The sequence below is a fragment of the Podarcis cretensis genome (genome assembly GCF_951804945.1).
Source record: "Podarcis cretensis genome assembly, chromosome: 2".
Classification (NCBI taxonomy): domain Eukaryota; kingdom Metazoa; phylum Chordata; class Lepidosauria; order Squamata; family Lacertidae; genus Podarcis; species Podarcis cretensis.
The window spans coordinates 75,471,920-75,492,127 of NC_137171.1; positions in this window are offsets into that span (position 1 = coordinate 75,471,920).

A 20,208-nucleotide genomic window follows, 5' to 3' on the forward strand; every position below is an offset into this window, starting at 1 on the left:
CCAATCTGTGTCTAGTCACATCAAGAGCGGGCGTAGTGCACTCCTCTTCTTGGCATATGCAATGAAAAGAAAGACCCACAAAACAGTCTGTTACTTTTGGCACCTGCTTACTCTGAAGAGGGGCTGCCAGCTTTGTTGCCAATTCTGTTTTGAAAACCAGCTTGCTCATATTCCAGCTGGGCATTCACAGAGTCAGACAAAAGTGTCCTGTGCTTAATATCTTATTTGAAGAGCACTTCTCCTATGGCATAGAAATCTTAGGTTGCTCTGAAATTGGTTTTGTGTTGCTGAAGCTTCTTAGTCCAAAGTGGAGAAAGTAATATAATAATGAAGAGTAGACTGTATAACGGTTAATGTCTGCCTTTACATGTCTAAAGATAAGTTTATCCACCAGAGGAGGAGAACTTCCAGCTTTTCCAGCTTCTTGTGAAAGGAACACACAGATGCAAGACCTCCAGGGGAGTAGTAGAGGTATCTCACTTTAGACAAATGGTTCCAAGGTCACAAAGAAATATTGTGTAAGGACAGTGTCAGGAAGAGAGAAGCAACACTTTGAAGGGACCCTTTTGGGGGCTGATGAACTTGCATTGAATATATATGTACCTGGACGTGATGGGCAAGGGGTGGGTGCTACAATTATTACTAGTACAGAGAGATGACTTTGTGGTGTGGGTGTTGAATGCAAATGTTGTGGTTATCATATATAGAAAAGATAGCCTGGTAGATACTATAAGGAAGGAATAAATGGCCATGGTTCACATTGGGAAGCATTTTTCTGCCATCCTTGAAGCAAAATTTGGGTAGAATGTTGAAATCCAGGCTGCTCAATGTAGTTTTCATCAGAAATGCTGTATCTGTTCCATGTGCAGGGACAGCTAGGCAGGCAGAGCTGACAGATTTTAATGTGTGGATAAGATAGTTGCACTAGAAAGAGGAGTGGACTTTTTTAGGCACTGAGGAACTGACCGACTCCGCTGGAATGGAAAAGGAAACAGGCTGCTCATGCTTAATACAGTGGTACCTTGGAAGTCGAACAGAATCCGTTCTGGAAGTCCGTTTGACTTCCAAAACGTTTTGGAATCAAAATGGCTTCTGATTGGCTGCAGGAAGAACAATCACTTCCAGGTTTGCGGCGTTCGGGAGCCAAAACATTCTCCTCGCAAGGCGTTCGACTTCTGAGGTACAACTGTATTAGAATGGTTGTAAAGCAACATTTAAACTGACCTCTAAAGAACACAACAAGAGCTCTTCTTGGGTAGTCAGTTTATTTGTATACTGCATTTTCCACAAATACATTGTGCTCAAAGCATTGCACAGGGTAGACAATATAAATAAAAGAACCATAGTATGTAAACGTAACATTTCCAGTTTAACAATTACAGTTCATTTAAAGCTTATCAAAACTTTGAATGAGCATAAAACATAACAAATAGATCAGTTAACAAGATCCAATACTATTAGTATTGGATACAATACTATTAGTATTGGATAATATCAATATTTCAATACCGATAAATATCAGTGATTTACCACATTTAGCAATTTACTCAGCATTCAACTGAAGACCTTCTGCTCTAGTTCCTTAGTGTCTGGCCTTTAAGTAATTACTATACTAATAAAAATCAATATCCAGTGTTCTGCATCTTTAAACTGTTGCTCAGACAGTTAATTCAATGAACTCTGTTCATTAAACTGTACCTAATAGCTCACGCCTGTTCCGTGTTTATGGAGAACACTGATCAGGTGCCTGGATTTCTCTGTGTAAAATCATTTCAGCTGCCCTGCAGGATAAGCTGTTGAGCAAAGTCTTCAGCTCTATTCAGGTTGTAGAACTGCAAAGTGTCTACACAGCGCACACACTCAGTTTTACACACCCACAGGATACTTACCTTGTAATTGGGAACACTAGTTTTCCAGGGTCCCAATAATGAGAGAGCCATACACATGTACAGTTGTACAGTTGTAGACTTCATGCAGCATTCAGTTGAATTTGTATAGGGGGTGGGGCCTGCCACCAAGAACCGTCTCCCCCTCAGTGAATGTTCACACACTACAGTTAATGTCTTGTTGGTAGACCGTTACATCTGTGAATTTAGATCTGCAGCTATTTTTTCAATAATTGGCATATACTGCTGGATGCTATGTAACAGAATCTTCAAAGTTCTTTGCCTTCCTACTTCCATTCCTTCTTCCCTTCCTCATACCATCAAATGCATTTGTTTATGTCTTCTCTTTATATCAGTGCAGAAGAAAGTGGTGTCCAGTTTTTGAAGAGCCAATCTAGATAAACTTGATCACCTATAGGCTTGTCTTTCCCATGTATTCTCCTGAATCAACATGATTTGCTGTATAATTTTCTGTACTATGTCTAATTCACTTCTTGAAGTGTGAGAAGAGAGGTTTCGGCTGAGTCCACAGGAAACATGGTCAGGGACAAATGAATGTCTGGGGTAGTAGATAAAGGGATATCTGTGAGTATTATTTATTTATTTAATTCCTTTGATATATTTATGCCCCACCTTTCTCTCAAGCTGGGATTCAATACAGTTTTCCACATTAAAAAACATATATAAAATTGTTGTTGGCATCCGTCTGTCTCAGGGAACATTGGAGCATGCCTCCAGGAGTGAAGTCAAACTGCTGCATTAATGCTGTTGAAGTAGCCTCTCCTGGACCAGCCTGGGCTGCCCAGATGACAAGACCCCACAAGGCGGCATTCAACCACATTAGGGACTCTACTCTGGATTTGTGTAGGGTTTACTTCTTAGCCTTCTCTTCTGCTGAAGATATCCTGCAAGGCAGCGGAGGTTTAGGATCAGCTTTTTCCTTCTCCTAGATGGGCTTCCTTCCCAGGTTGATGAGCCCCATCTGCCCCTCACTTCCTCTATAGCATGTGAAGATACTACCTTCTTGACCACTGGACCCACTATTGGTCTACTTGACCATTGGACCCACTATTGGTCTTCTTCTTGACCATTGGACTCACTATTGGTCATTGCATGCAGGGGAAGTCCCTAACTCACTGAGGGTTTGAGACAGCCCTCACCTGTTTTAGCTGGCCAATCTAAGCTTTTCCCCAGGATGTGGCTGCTGTTGCATGCTGACAGCTTCTAGGAGCCACAGGTGAAAGCTGAGTGCAGGGTGAGGACCAAAGGTGGGGAAACTACCCCAGAAGCAGCATAACATGTCCCCCACCAGAGGTACTATCCCTCCCCTAACACCCCATTCACACCACTGTGTATTATTCATCCCAGAATAATAAAAAAACAATCTAGTTAAAAACAATAACCAAACTGCATTAAAATGCATATATTCATTCCTCTAAAACAGCAACAGGGTCAGAAACATCTGTTCCTCGTTTGACTTCCATGGTTAGAAAACTGATGTGATTGAGACCAAAGGATGGTATATGAACTCTGACTCTTGTGGATGAAGAAGCAGCTTGAGGCAAGGGCAATACTGAGCTGAAAAGTGGCATGGGGGAAAAGGTTGGGGCAGTGTTTCTCTCTCCCCAACACCACTACCACACACCCCATACACAGCCTGCCCAAGCTTATAGTTTAATCAAAAAATGCAGAAGAGGAAAACATGAAAAACTGCATCACATACAGCTTGAGCCAAAGTGTCTAGGATTAGCTAACTGAGTGGCTGTCACCTGTCACAGGCACATTGGGGGCAGAGGAAGAAAACTTTGCTATAGAAAAAGGTGGGGCAAAAAGGGAGTTGGAGGATGGTAGGAGGCCTCAGGAGGAACAAGCTCAGACCCTCCATGTCCCTATATATACACACACACCCAACCTGCATTTACAGAATCCATCGCGGTTTCTGATTTGATCCCAGAACGTCCCGTTTTTCTGTAGGATGTCCCTATTTTCACCAGAGAAATGTTGGAAGGTATGCATAAGGAACCCTGTTCCAAATAAGGCACCTAAGAACTAAATTGTGTGTGTTGTATAAACCAAAAACTCATATATAATTACATAAACTTATACAGATAACTGATTTATCTGTAACTTAAATGTAAGTGATATTAAGTTAGAAATGCTGGGTCTGAAATTTCCACTCTGGGGATAAAACCAAAGTACCAGCTCAAGAAGCAGAAAAGAATGGCAGTGTGCTTATGGTCTTCTTTAAGACCACTAGTGACCCCTTCCCATTGAACATGCTGAGTGCTACTGAAAGCCTAGCCATGTTGCTTAGGTGCACTAATGGAAGTTTATAATCTGAGCCCATTATATCCCCTGAGGCTGCCAAGGTGCTCATTACCATGGTGGCTTTTCTGTAACAAGGAAATGGAGTGGCAATGTGAATGGATCACTGTGCATTGTCTAATTGCTTCCTGCTTTCTACCACCATGGTATGGAAAGAAGGCAGGGGCTGTGATCCCCATGTAGCTGGGTCCTTTTTCAGAGTTTTACATAGCTAATGGCAGTAAGCCTGCTTCACACATAGCATAATAATTGGTTTTTCCTCCTTAGCATGGTCTGACCTGAATAGTTTTAGAGTTCTTGCACAGAACACAGTGGCTCTGGCTTCCATTTCCTGGCTTATTAAGATATTAGCTGAACAGTTTCTATGGTGGAAGTGCGGGAGAATGTGTAATGGAGCAACCATCATATCCAATGCCCTGCTAGTTCACTGCAGCCAGGGTGGAAGGTGAGAGTGGCAGCATATATCTTTCTCTTACCCACCCTCCACCCCCATTGACTCAAATATGTCAACTTCTGGACTGGCATAGCTCTGTGCCCAATTTGGATATGGACAGAAACCCTGAGTCATATAATCATGCAGTTTCTGCTACGGCTTTACTAGGTAGTTCAGGAAGGGTTTTTTTGGTCCTATACTCTGGAAAGGAGTTATGTGGTCAGCAGGGTGGAATAACATGGATATTCTCTTTGGTCACTGTTACAGCTGTTGTAAACCTTACAGGTGGTCTGTATGGCACGAGGGAATGGGGAGCATTCCCGTGCTTGTGGTTGTTGGAAATTCTGCCTGGTTGCTCTTAGGAAGACAAGAAAAGCAAGGAGAATGTGCTGAGTAAAGGGTAGCGTAGCATCTGGAACTGACAGTACTTATGACCAGCTGCTTATTGACTAAGTGACAATGTTTTTCCATTATGCATGCTCCAGTAGAAGCTCCACACTCTCCCAGTAATAGTCTCCGCTGGGAGAGATAACAAGGCCCTTAGAACTATACTCTCATTGCATATAAGGAGTTCTGTTTGACTGGTGTCTCCAGCTTCTGTTTGCTCTGCTTCATACATACTGCCTTATCTTCTTCATCAGCCCATGAAGAAGTAAGCTACAAGTATACTAATGCATGTGGAGTTGCTTTCATTTTCTAAAGCTTCACCTACCTATGACGAAGAAGGCAGAGGTCATAGAGTACAGTGGTACCTCGGGTTACAGACGCTTCAGGTTACAGACTCCGCTAACCCAGAAATAGTACCTCAGGGTAAGAATTTTGCTTCAGGATGAGAACATAAATTGTGCAACAGTGGCAGCGGGAGGCCCCCTTAGCTAAAGTGGTGCTTCAGGTTAAGAACAGTTTCAGGTTAAGAACGAACCTCCGGAATGAATTAAGTTCTTAACCCGAGGTACCACTGTAGTGAAGTGGGAGAATGGATAACACTTAAGAAGGCAGATGGGGGGAGCCATATTTTACTTGCTAGAGCATACAAAAGTGTGACCTCTGCATTGTTTAGAAGAGCTGGTGCCTTTCTTACCAGTGTCAGTCTTTACTTTGCACAAGCGAGAGCGCAGGTGGGGCTGTGGCAGCTGTTCCTTACATCCACCACTGAGGTTGCCTACTTTCATGGACACCTGAGCATAGAGGAAGAAGCAGCCTTAAGTAAGAAGCAGAGAGTCAGGCACTTGGATCATCTAGCTCTGTATTGTCTACACTAACTGGCAGCAGCTCTCTGGGGTTTCAGAATGGGGTTTCTCCCAGCCCTAACCTGGAGACATCAGAGATTGAACCTGAGACCTTCTGCATGTAAATCAGATTTCCTACCATTGAGCTACATCTGTTCATTGACAGCAGCTGCCCTGTCCAACCTGCCCTCTGAGTCTGAGGGTGAGGGGAAGAGGTGGCATGCATAGCATAGAGCAACCACCACCACAGCAGCACTGACCCATGAGAGCCCAAATGTCTGGGGCTCCTGTAATTGGTGAGTAGTCACTTCCAGTGGCGCTGGTCTTCCTGTAGTTGCCACACAGTGCTGGTCTCTGATGCTGGCACTGCTCACATGTAACAGTGAAGAACAGTCCCACCCTAGCAGAGCAATGGCCTGTATCTAATTGGCTTTTCTCTCTTCTAATTCCCATGACAGTGAGAACCAGACAGCAATGCTAGAAGCTGGCAGTTTTCCCATATGAAGAAGTACATTTGTTATTTCTTATCTTGGCTATAAACAAAAGATAAGCGTCTCCCTTGCCAGATTCTCACTTAAGACTGCCATTTCTATTGCTATCACACCTGTAGTTTTAACAGCCAGTTCTAATCTCTTGAGGATGTGACCATCTGAAGTTTAGCTACTAAATCTCTCTCCCCACCTCCCCAGCAACCCATGCTTTATATATTGCTTGGCACGAATATTCCTTATGAGCATTTGAAGTGGTTTTTTTTTTTTTTAAGTTGAATATTCTTTTTAACTTGCGTGGTTATAAGGAAGGAAATACAAGCAAGTGTTTTAGGTATGATGGTAATGGTGCAATAAACATTATTATGGTTTATTAATGAGTTTGTTGTTTGGGCCTGCCTTTCTCTGAACACTGGAATTGACTGGTATGTTGGAGTCAGCTGGGCCATCACAGATAAATGAATGAAGGCATCCTCCCTTCTATTTAACTATTTTTTATTGTCCCTCCTGCAGAAGCATGTTTGATATTTCTTGCTTTAGCCACTCCATCAGTTTTTCCCCCTCTATAAAAAAAACACCATTGTTTGTCCTCTGCACACAGAAGCAAGTTAGCAGAGCTGATATCAGGAGCGAGCATCCTTGCATGATGAAGATGGCTGTGTTGGCCAGAGATGGTAGCAAAAAATCTTGCCTATCCTCCCTTACTACCCAAGGAGAAGGAGCAGTTGATGGTGGAGTATTCTACTAATTTTTTTTTTCTCATCCACCAACTCTCTGGGCTAGTGAGCTGACGTGGGTGAAGAACGGCTGCCACCGCAAGTGTGAGGGGAGAGAGACTCTGTGGTTGCCATCAGGAGATGGTTGCTGCCACCTGTTAGGAGTTGTTTAATGGCTATTTTGACTTGACCTATTAGTAAGCTCTATGCATTTTTTATATATGTCAAACTGATGATTATTATGTTTCTGAGTGTCCTGTTGCAGAGATCTTATGTCTCATTATGTATAGGTATTGTATTACTGTATTTAGATTTTGGTTTTTGTCTGTGAATTGCTTTGAGCACAGATTTACTTGCGGAAAATGTGGCATATAAATAAACTGATAATGACACAAGTGAAGGACATCTTGAGGGAACAGAGGGCATCTTGTCAACCTCCCCCCACCCCCCAAAAAACCAACACCCTGGAGCCTACTGAGCACTGGGAATTAGGTATCCTTGAATGGTATTCAACTAAGTTTTACTCAGAGCAGTAGATCCATTGTATTGAATAAAAATGGCCAGGTTAAGTCTATTAATTTCAGTAGATCTTCTCTGAGTAAAATTGAGTTGAATACCAACTACTGTGATTAATGCTTGATGTTTTGCTGTGTTTTTGTTATGGAGGAAGCCACCCAGAGTTGCTGGGGCAACCCAGTCAGATGGCTGGCAAATAAATAAATAAATAAATAAATAAATAAATAAATAAATAAATAAATATTAACTGCAATAATAGAGGGGTGAAGCTGCCGTAAGATGTGTGGCTAGTTGAGGATAATTTTTATTGTGTTCCTTGTTGCTAGGCGTACACTCAAAAATAGCAATAGAATACAGTGGTACTTGTTAATCAAAATACTTGTTAGGCCTGGCTTACACAAGGAACAGAATGAGGTGACCAGAGTTCTGAGGTGGCAAAGTGGACTATACCACTTCAGACTGTTGGTGCAGAAACCAACAAAAGCCTCCCTGTAAGTAGTAACATAGCCCAAGATGGAACCTTCCACCCTTCTGTGTTAGGTTTCTACGTACATTCAAAAATGGCATCCCACAGTATGCATATTGTGCATAACAGCTTTTAGTCAGCAGCAGCACCCCATCCACTGCATTTGGATGTGGCATTGGTCAAGGGTTGTTCTTTTAACATTAGCCTTCTCTTAAACTCAGAGAGAGAGAGAGAGAGAGAGAGAGAGAGAGAGAGAGGGTTGTATTTTAGATTCCTGTATAGTATCCCACATCCCTGCTGTTCACTTTCCAGATCTGAGGTCTCATTGTGCATACTTCTTTGATGTGCATTTTATATGTTTTGCATATGGGAGATGTGCATCATAAAAACATGCACTTCTTAGATGAACACCTCCCAGCTATAGTATCGATTGACGCTGATTATTTCTTGCAGTCTCCACAGGTGTGAGGTGCCGCAGGAGACTTAGAAGGTTCTTCTGTCTTCACAGATTCCAGAGAATGTGAATGGTACTAGTAGTTGTAGTAGTAATGGGAAACACACACACACACACACACACAATATTAAAACCCTCAAATGTTCTTTTAAAACATTAAGCCAAAGCTCTTGTAGGACACTTACAATTTCCAGGAGATAACCCTTTACCAAGTTTTATGAACATACTGTACATCTTTTAATTACAAGTCTAGAAATACTTTGCTATTCCTCATGTGTGGGTACAACCTTATTGAGGTATCTCTACTCCTAAATTATGTACAGAATTATGGCAAGAAGGCTAAAATATTGCCCTTTCCCTTGACATGCTAGAGCCCTTCTCCTTAATGCAGTTGTTTTGCGTCACTGCCCACCTCAGGATTCATCCGCTTCACTTCATCCGCATGTGTGAAACATACCCAGGTGGAAGCATCTGAGCTGCATAAGGGGAAGTGGGAAAGCATCCTGCAATCACAGATCTGCTGAGATCAGGCTTCCTGCAGATCAAGAATATGTTGAAAAGCCCCTGGATGCTGGCCTGAGATCTTGAGCCTCTTCAACGCAGTGCACCCACATTTAGAATGAGCTGCAGGTGGCGCTGTGGGTTAAAGCCTCAGCGCCTAGGGCTTGCCGATCGAAAGGTCGGCGGTTCGAATCCCTGCGGCGGGGTGCGCTCCCGCTGCTCGGTCCCAGCGCCTGCCAACCTAGCAGTTCGAAAGCACCTCCGGGTGCAAGTAGATAAATAGGGACCGCTTACCAGCGGGAAGGTAAACGGCGTTTCCGTGTGCGGCTCTGGCTCTGGCTCTGGCCAGAGCAGCGATGTCACGCTGGCCACGTGACCCGGAAGTGTCTCCGGACAGCGCTGGCCCCTGGCCTCTTAAGTGAGATGGGCGCACAACCCCAGAGTCTGTCAAGACTGGCCCGTACGGGCAGGGGTACCTTTACCTTTACCTTTACAACTGAGCAAGGCTTATTGAGAGGATAACATCCAGGATATTCTCAGCAACTGCCCCACTGAGGCTGTATTTTCCCTCCCCTATGCCCTTCTAGATGGTTTGAGTCAGACTTTGATGTTGACAGCCATTCGTTTGCCTGGCGTTCTCCTGAGAAGTCTTCGGTTGGGTATTTCAGGTTTTATGGCTGGAGCCATTCCAGCTCTCCTAGCCTTGTGTTTTAAAGCATGGACAGTTCAGCAAAATTATCTTCCCCCCAGGGCAGCCATCTCGTACCTGCCATACAAAGCTACGCAGCATGACAGAAACAGAGCCAAGCTGGGAGAGGAGCTGGGATTGTGACAGGATCATAAAATGAAAGGAAGGAGAAAGTGAAGGAAGCCACCACTAGGTCATTCTGGTTCTTTACAGCTGTTCCAGATGAGTTGCTTATTGTACAGCTTTGTTAACACTCCGTTCTGTCTCTGTGTGTTTCAAGTCCCAGGCAATGGCGCGCCTGTGCATTTTCTCAAGAAATTATATCACTGTTGGAAAGCTCTTTTTATTACCACCCCATATATTATAGTTTCCCCCTTTTTAGCCTCTATAGTAATTTGTGTATGTCTGTATGGCATGTGTGCCCCTCAAGTATCTTCCCTATATTTGGCTAGCATTTTAATCATTATGTTCTCTGAAATTATTTCCTACTTTCTCATCGTGATCTGCTCTTTTCTAAACATTCCCCCTACATTTGTAATAGGGCAGTTTAACAGGTTTCTCCCACCCAAAATAAAATTCTTAAGGAGATACATTTGAGTTTAAAGATTGGCCTCGAGATGTAGTGCTTCAGAAAAAGGATTACACCCCTTCAGCTGAAATAACATTAAAAACATGGAAAGTGGGGCAAAGCTATGAAACTCTGCCCCACTTCCATTTCAAAAGCCTCAAGAACTGTTTGCAACAAAAAAAAAAGAATAAAAAAATCTAGGTCAGCACCAGGCCACCCCCTCTGGCACAGCACTGTGTATGGTAACAGAATCAGGGCTGTTGCAATAGTCTTAGAATTTGACAGACCAAATGAATATAATGTAAAAGTTACCTGTTTGGGGGCTGTCTCCCAGTGGCACTGAAAGAGTTATTGGCTGTCCCCTTGCACTGGTGATGGCATTTTGACACCAGGTTTTTTTTAAAACCATTATCTCAGCGCATTGACTCGTGTGCTACTTGGAGAATGAATCACATTTTCAAAAGAATTTGCTAAACGCAAAGGAGGATGGTTCTAATGGAGCTCAGTAAAATTTTGGGTGTATCATATTTAAAAATTAGATACATTTCCAGCTGTATAAGCAGTGACATTTTCCAAGTTGTTGGGCATCTCCCAGAGTTGTTCGCGACTGGACTTAACAGTCAGGGGTCCCTTTACCTTTACCTTTAAACTCTTGTACATCTCACCTCAAAACACTTAACACTAACTAGACTTTCCAGCAATGGTTGCTGTGCACATTGACTCAAACTGCAATCGCTTTTTTTTTTTTTTTTTGCAGCTACTACCCACCAAAAACCGACTTCTATCTAGCTTTGCACCTAATTGCATTTATCTGTTTATTCCCAAATATATGCATTTCAAAATATTTCCCTCAGATACAGCAGTAGAAACCAACAGAATTTTGCCTAAATAGGTACAGTACTTCTCTCTTTCACTCTTCAACTCACACATCAGAGGGATGCATAAGGTAATTAAAGCATAGGCTGTCCCTAAGTGAACGTTTTGTAACCCTTAATATAAAAGAGGTTAAATGTATCTGAAATCACTTTGCCTAATAAATTCTGGATTTTTACGCATATAAATGTCTAATCCTTTTCAGAATGTTGGTAAGCTCTTGCTCCCAGTAATATATTGTGGCAATGTTCTTAGCCTGCATTTTCCCAAGTGGAAGCTCAGCAAGGTATTACACACACACAGAGAGAGAGACACATTTTTAAACCAGGCCCCTTTTGTATGAATTTTGTTGTCCGGTGTACCCAACTCTTCTTGAGCTACATTCATCTGGGAACTTTATTGCTGTGCTATTTAATTCCTCTTCTGAATCATTAATGAAGCTGTTAAGGAAGATCAGTCTTAATGGTGATCCCTGTGGTTTCCCCCATAGACACATACTCTCAGCTCTATAGAAGGCTGCCATTTATCATTACTTGGGTGTTTACAGCTTCCTAACTTTGTCTCAGTCTACTTGACAGAGTTCCTATTCAAACCTGCTCTTCTAACTCTTCTAATTAAGGTTTTGTGAAACATCTTAACATGATGTCTGATTAGTGACAGAAAGGAAAGAAGTGGAGGTGAATATGACAAGAGAAGACAACACGTTTTTATCTTGGGCACTAACCTGCTGGTGACCTCTTGCATGCCGTGGTGACAGGGCTCAGCAACAAGCCCCGCCATCGCACTGAGAACCCCCCTCCTCCTGCTTTGGCTAACTTTGTCGCCACAGGAGCGTTGAATAAGTTGGGAACTCAAACGTGAATTGATCGGTGTAAGTTTCTCACGGAGATGCTTTCGCAAAGGTCAACAGTTCAGTGGTTTTCAGTTTCCTTTTGACCAAGACCAATGATTTCAAGAGATATGTCATTAGGGGAGTTTGGGGGTGGGGGTAAGGGCAGCTGCTGTTCCAAATATTGGAGCTTCAGGTCAATTGTCTGCGTAGGCTCAATCATGTAGGGCTTGGACTGGTTACTAAATTGTAGCAGATAATCTCCTGGGTTGGAGCATTCAGGCTTTTCCAGAAATGAAATTTCCCACATGATGTTTGAGGGTGGCACTTTTTTAAAAAACAAGTTTCTCACCAGGAAAACATTAACCCTTTCATTAAGCACCTTTCTGCATTCTGTAACAATCTGTTCCTTTGAATATTTTATCTTCATTCCTGATTTCACTTTTGAAACACCTGTACATGTAATTTTTTTATTTTTTTTCTCCACCATCACCCCTTTGGTGCCACCATTTCAGTCTAAGTTTTTGTTGCCAAGCTTACTGCAAGCAGCAGAATGTGCTGCACACATTCCTGAAAAATAAGTGTTAAGCAGGTTGTGGCAGCAATGTATACACCCACTATTCAAACCCAGGTTAAATCAAAATGAAGTGCCAGGATTTGGCTGATCTTGAAATGAATACCATCTGTGCATGGAGATGTGTCATATCTTAGTTTGCAACAGGTGGTGCAGAACACAACATAGATTTCTTTGTGCAATTTATTTATGCATTTGAATGATGCACAGTATGGAAGGACTATGGGCTGGTTTTCATGTTAACACTAGGCTGTGGTTTTCCCCAAGCTATGCCCATCTGCCATCATATGTGTATTTAAAATGTGCTCCTGATTGCTCCTTGGCAAGCAAGGCTTGTATTTAGCATCTTTTAAATTTGATACCAAATGCAAGTCCTGCTGGGATTGGTTCTACTTGGTAGCTCCCAATCGGAGTTCCTGAGTGGAGATGATCCCTCCCGAAAATGGGGCTTGAAGTCATAGAATCATAGTACTGTACGGTAGAAAGTGACCCTAAAGGTCATCTGGCCCAATGACCCGCAATTCAGAAATCTCAACTGAAGCATCCATGACAGATGGCCACCCAACTTCACCTTTAAAACCTCCAAGGAAGGAGTCTACCAAGGTAGTATGTTCCACTGTTTAGCAGCTCTACTGTCAGAAAGTTCTTCCTGATATTTAGCCCAAAACTCCTTTATTGTAACTTGAATCCATTGGTTCAAGTCTTGCCCTCCAGAGCAGGAGAAAACAAGCTTGAGCCATCTTCCATGTGACAGCCCTTTAGATATTTGAAGATGGCTATCATATCTCAATTCCTGCCCACCCAGCAGTTCGAAAGCACGTCAAAGTGCAAGTAGATAAATAGGTACCACTCTGGCGGGAAGGTAAACAGCGTTTCCGTGTGCCGCTCTGGTTCACCAGAAGTGGCTTAGTCATGCTGGCCACATGACCCGGAAGCTGTACGCCGGCTCCCTCGGCCAATAAAGCGAGATGAGCACCGCAACCCCAGAGTCGGCCACGACTGGACCTAATGGTCAGGGGTCCCTTTACCTTTACCTTATCATATCTCAGTATTAGTTTCTTAAGGTTTCACAGAACAAAATAAAATGTATTGTTTAAAATATGCCAAGTCTGATTATTTATAATGCATTTGGACTTTAAACTGCATTTTTATATGATAGAAATGAAACATGGCCCTGTTCCAACTAAAATTACTTATGGTTAAATTCCATTGAAATTAAGAAAGCCCAGGTTAGTGATTTGTGTTGCATTGGATTCAATAGGGCATTTAACACCATCTTATGCGTGCTCATTCATAAGTAATTCCTATAGTGCTCAGTGGAGCTTTTTCCCCAGTAAATTATATAGGATTGCAAACTAAAACGAAATCAGAATGTAGTATTTAAATGAAATGTTTGTTGTGGTGAAAATACTGTCTGTTAAAGTAAATGTCCGCTTGTTCTATGAAAATGAATGGGAAAGGAATAGGAGCAAAAACCTTCCCAAGCAACCTTTGTTTAAACTTTCCAAAGCAGCTCTTTATGTGATGTAAATTGAGATCAATGGACTTGATCTTCAGCTGGAGGGGACTGATGGAGCTCTACTGAATGGGCAACTCAGTTTAATAGCAGCTGAGTACCAGCTCTTACATTTAACAATGTGATCCATTTGTCTGTGGCATGTGCTTCCCATGGGAGTTGATCACAGCTTCATTGCTGGGGATCTTTTAAACAACTCTGGACAAAGAAGTGGAGAGCAGGCTGCAAAGCACAATGCTTGTTTGGCAGGATGGGCTAATAGGTTTCCTTACATCAACAATTCTTCTATTTTCATCAGGCTTCCTAAGTATCAATTCAACAGTGTACTGTTCAGCATGGCTTATTTGTGTGAATGGCACCTGGTCTATCATTCTGTTTCTTGCTTGTTTGCTCTTTAAATGCAACACAAGGAAGGTGTTCTTGTTTTATTTACAGGGCACATGTGATGTGACATAAAACCTAGGTTTCTGTTAGCCAAAACCAAAAGACAACAGCCATTTTATTTAAAAGCGTTTAGCTTTCAAGAGGGTTTGTGGCATACCAAATGCTACTCCCACCACAGCTCAGCATCCTTCCAATTTGGCATATTGATCACCCTGGAGGTTATGATGATGATTCATCCCCCCTCCTTTAGCCTTTCAACCCATTGTCATTTAAATTCTTTTGCAGTAGGAGGTCATGGATTGTCAGAAAGAAAAATATTGATTCATCTGTCATGCCACCTCCCCACTTGATCGCCCTTCCACCCATCATGCTTTTTAGCATTATCAGTTTGGTCTGTTTTAGCTATCCATATTCACAAATGACCCCTCCTTTGACTGTTTAGTGCAAGAGTTCTAGTATTGGGAGGCAGCCTGTGAATTACTGACAAACCATGCTTAAATGCTGACTTATTTCACTGAAATAAGCTATCCTTTGAGTTCTGTGGTCATTAGCAAAAGTCACATTTCCCTAAAGCAGTGCACCAGTACACTCTCTTTCTCTTTCTTTCCCTCTCTCTCGTCTGTTCCCTGGCCCTCTGATTCCTCACACAGGGTCCTCCACCTAGCCTCCACCCCACTTTGGAGAATTTTACATTGTTTGCATACCAGCTGGAAGAGGGAGGAAAATATGCTTTGAATAATGTGCTTTGTACTAGTCTCTAAGCTCTCTGCAGCAGCAAGCCATAATGGTTTGGCGCAGTTCACCCATTAAACAGCTCTGAATCTGGTTATAGCCCTGTATAAATAATAATGATGCCTTGCTTCACTGCAAAGATCTAGAAGCACTGATTTCTATGGATTGCAGTGGTGCAAAGTGTCTGCAGCAAGGGATTTGGGTTGGCAGTGGTGCTCATGTCGTTCTACAGTGTCGTCAGATTGGAAAGGAAACATGAAGGCTCAGAGGAAACAACCATTGCCTCTCACCACTTTGTGTCTCTGTTCTGCTCCCTATAGCATTTAATTTAATTTAATTTAATTTTGATCAGTACATGTAGTTTAAAAAGCTCACTTCCGGTATTTGTAGATAAAACATTTCTCCGCACACAGGTCATGTGTGAAACTTCATTCCAGGTGTACTTACATTTTTAAATCAAGAGGGTTAGCTACATGGCCTTTCTCAGTAGTGGCATCCTCATTGTGGAGCTCCTTAACCATTGCAGAAACTCATGAAGTCAGTTTTCTATCAGCGTTCCAGAAACAGGACAAAGACATCCAAATTTAGATGTCACATCAAACCATGGTCTGCTATTACAGGAATGTAGCCTAGAGTGGGCTTCAGGCTCATGCACTTCCTCTCCCTGCCTCCCTCCTTTCTGAACTAGAGGAGAAGAGTTCAAAGGTTTTGTTTGTGGTTTGGAACAAATCAGTTTTCTCCTTTACTCCCCAATAAAGGAAACTGTGGTTTGTATAAACTATAACATTAAAAAATAGCCTCCTTCCCTTGAATCTGAAGGATGAGCATGAGGCTGCCCCATCTCCCATGCTACATTCTCATCTCAATGAACAATGGTTTGTTGTGGTATCTGGATGTGGTAAATTGAATAAATTCAATTTATTTTGAATTGGCTTCATACTGTTGGGCTAGTGTGACTGATACAGCTTGTGTATTTTATGAGTTAAAAAAATATGTTTCTAATTGTATTCCATAAAGTTTAAGCTTTTATGCAGAACATTTTTATGTGGAGAGCCACTTAATTCAAAGGGGGAATATAAATGTAACAATAAATAAATATAAATAGACAAAAGTTTAAGTAAAGCGTATCATCTCACTTTCTCCATGAAATAAATCATGTCACCTGTCTCTCACTTTCTGGAGTATCCACAACCTTGAATTTCAGCGTCTTCAGCTTTGTCACATATTCACGTACTTAGGCTATCACTTGTTCTTTTTTCTCTGACCTACAGAGCACACCCATCCCCAATTACTTGAAAGTCTTCTCTGTTTTTCCCCCCATAGAGAACCCGACTTTCCCTGTTGGGTTGAAATCATACTGTTCCACCTTGATAATTAATTCATTAGTTATTGCTGCAACATAAACAAGCTTGCAAAAGTACCCTGAAGCTTGGCATTTCATCGATGCTCTGGAATGATGCATGGCCAATAATAGTGAGGCCAAGGCTGACAAGGGAGAGCATGTTCCTGACTTGAGGAGATAGGGGGTCCTGGAAAGCACAGATAAAATAGGCATGCAAGCTCCCTCTCAAGCATCATCATTTCCTTTTCTTCTCCTATTCTCCCAGCTGCCATTTTCACCACTGGTCCTGAAAGAGAACTGCTGGTTCTATGCCAGCCCTGTCTTGAGTGCCAGCCTAATTGATGGTGCTTGGCGCCTGGTTTTCCTTCACATCAGCTATGCCACTGCAGCTGGCATGAAAAGAAAGCCTTTGGCAAAACAAGCAGTGAGTCTTGTCACTGGTTTGTGGTGGCTAGCACAACTTTAACCAACTAGTATCCCTGTTTATCCCAACCCCACTCGCCCATGAACAGAGCCTGAACTGTGTCTTCTAAAGAGGTTTTCATAATGTAAGGCTGACTATGGGGGATTGTGATTGAGATTTATGAAAATTATGAACAGGGTGGAAATAATGAATAGATACTGTCCTTTCCTTCTCCCACAGCACTGGATCTTGGACTGTGTTGATCAGACTAAATTTTCAACAAGTCCAGTATATTTTCAGAATACAGTTTCCCCGCATAGCCATCAAGAAACCCTCCCATCATCTGCACTCAAACAATGGATATTCAAAGGCATCTGAGAATGAAGGTTCTAGGTGGTCATCATGGACAATCCCCATTTGCCTACCTATTATCATTGGATTTATCCAATCCCCCAAAGTCATCTAAGCCAGTAACCATCACATTTTGTTGAAGCAAATTTCCCATGCTAATTGCAGGTTGTGTGGAGAAGTACTTTCTTTTGAGTGCAATCTTCTACATATTTACTCCAAACAGAGTCCCACCGTGTTCAGTTGGACTTATTCACTAGTGAGTGTATTTAGGGCTGCAGCTTTAGCCTGTTCCATACTTTCTCTCATCATGCTTAAAATAGCAAATCTCTAGCATCCTTTAGCTGTTGTTTTAAAGCTAACCCACCATGCTTCAGCCTTTCTTCATAAGGAAATTGCTCCAACCCCTTGATCATTCTGGTTGCTCTTTTCTGTGCCATTTCCAGTTCAAGGATATTCTTTTTGAGACTGGACTACACAGTAGTTTGAATGTGGTCGTGCAATAGAGATGTCTATAGAGGCACTATGATATTGGCTACTTTATTTTCAATCCCATTCCTAATAATTCATAACATTGTGCTTCCATTTTTCACTACTATTGCACACTGAATTTGTCACACACCCAGTAATGCACCCCTCCATTACCACAGCAGCTTCTCTTTCCTGGGGAGTAACAATAAATTCACCTCCCATCAGAATACTGTATATGAAAAATTAGGATTTGTTTTGTCCCAATAGATATCACTGTACCCACTTGCTTCAGATCTCATTTGCCATTTTGTTGCCCATTCACCTACTTTAGAGAGATCCTTCTGGAGTTCTTCACATTCCACTTTAGATTTGATCATCCTGAATAGCTTGGTGCCATTCGCAAACTTGACTACCTCATTGCTCATCCCTGAATTGAGATCATTCATTTAAAAATTCAATAAAAGTGGTAATCTGTTCCTTATGTTGAGAAAACTGTAAGAGCCCTCCCTATTCTCTGCTTGCTGTTCTTCATCAGTCACCTGTGTTCCTTCCTCTTCATCCAAGGAAGTTTCTTTAAGACAGATTTGCTGTCTTAAGGGAGGCTCTCCATTAATTAGGGTTCTTGATGCCCCCAGACATCCTCTTCTGATGCACAAATGTTTTGAGTCATATCATGCATTATAACATTGCCAAACGCTTAAAGAGATTTGACTCTCTATCTTGTAAGCCTTAACTTTCACTTGCTTTTAACTAATTCCCTCATTTTTAGATGTTTCCAGCTGGAAATAATTGTGACTGCAATGAATTTTCCTTATATATATATATTTGATAGCACAGTATTCATGTTCTCAAGCAGTTCAGCAATTCATCTTGCATCAGAACCTAGGCATCCTTTAGGATTAAATCAAAGGCTCCCTCTAGTGACCTCCTGTCATAGCTCAGGGGTTGGACCCCTTATGACCAGAATAAATATCTGAGGACACTGAGAAGGGGAGAGATTGGATGCAGAATAAACCATGAAAGATGCCACTTAGCCACAGATCTCCATGTAAGGAGAACTCCAGGGACCAGCATTGTGTCTACTTCCATAGCCTCAAGACATTGCTCTGATGACTCTACTTCTGAACCTTTGGAGCAAGAAGGAGCCACTTACACTCCAGTCTCCACCAAAGTTTCAGCAATAATGGTCTGTTTAGATACTAATTCCCTAGAGAGGGTGGAGGTAAGCTGATTTAAATCACCAACTGCACGTATCTTTGGAGGAGCAATGAATTTGCTAGTCTGCTGCTTTGAATGTCTGTGTTCAGACTGACTTTTCCCCTTTGCTCCACTTGGAGCTGTCCATGGTCCCACTTCTTTGCCTGAACTCTTCACACATGTTCTCTTTTCCCTCTGCTAATACGGTAGCTCCATAATTAATTGTTTCCCCACATCTAGAAATGTTTAGACTTTATTGTGATCACTGTATATCGCTTCCAAGTAAGTGGGTACAGGATTGTAGCTTTAGACTGCAATGCTAACTCCATTGACCTGAGAGGGCGCCTTATTGAATTAAACAGGATTTACTTCTGAGTAGACATGACTGAGCTCATGCTCTTAGTCTGCATCCAGCAAGGCAATTCTTATATTCTTAAATCCACCCTCTGGGTATCACTCCTTTTAGGCTTAGCATTTTAGCAGTTTTTATGTGGATTTAAAATAGGCATCTTAGGGTGCAATCCTATATACCTGGGAGTAAACCCTACTGGGCTTAATGGGCCTTGCTTCTCAGTAGATGTGTATAAGGAAACAAGTTGGATGAAAGTAAACTGTGTGGCCTTTGCAGTAGTACAGCAGCATATCCCCAGGCTCCATGGTGTGTCCAGTCTTTCTCTGTGGTAGCTTCATTTTTATGGAAGGACCAACCCTCTGAGGTGTCTCTCGTGTCACCCTTGTTTTCTTTTTTGCAGCAGGTGAAAACTCACCACTTTGTCCAAGTTCACTTCGGGGAGGCATAAGGGGTACTAAGAGTACTTTGCTTTCCCTGCTTCTTTGTGGTTTTATCGTTCTGTGGTTTGATTTTATTGTGAGATGGATGTTGTTGTGTTCCCACCCCCCGCCCCAAGTTTTAGATTGTTAATTTCACATTGTGTTTTTCCCTCTGGGACCTTTAGGTGAAGGACAGATGGTACAACATCTAAATGAATAGATATGGATTCCTCTTCTGCTTCCAGGTTCTAGGGAGCTGTGCCACATTTGACAGGAGAATACACAAGTATGCTTCCCTGGCAGCTTGTTGCAGATTTGAGAAAGGAACCCTGCCGTAAGCAGCACTTGCCTTGTTTTTACTCCAGCACTTAGAATAAGCCATAAATATAAACAGAGACAGATCTGGCAAGTTGATCCTGGGTGTGAAAGAGCTAGTCAAAGCAGACACCAAGAGCTGGCCAGTGTTGCCAGTATCTGCTCAGCGTGCAGCCCTTGAAA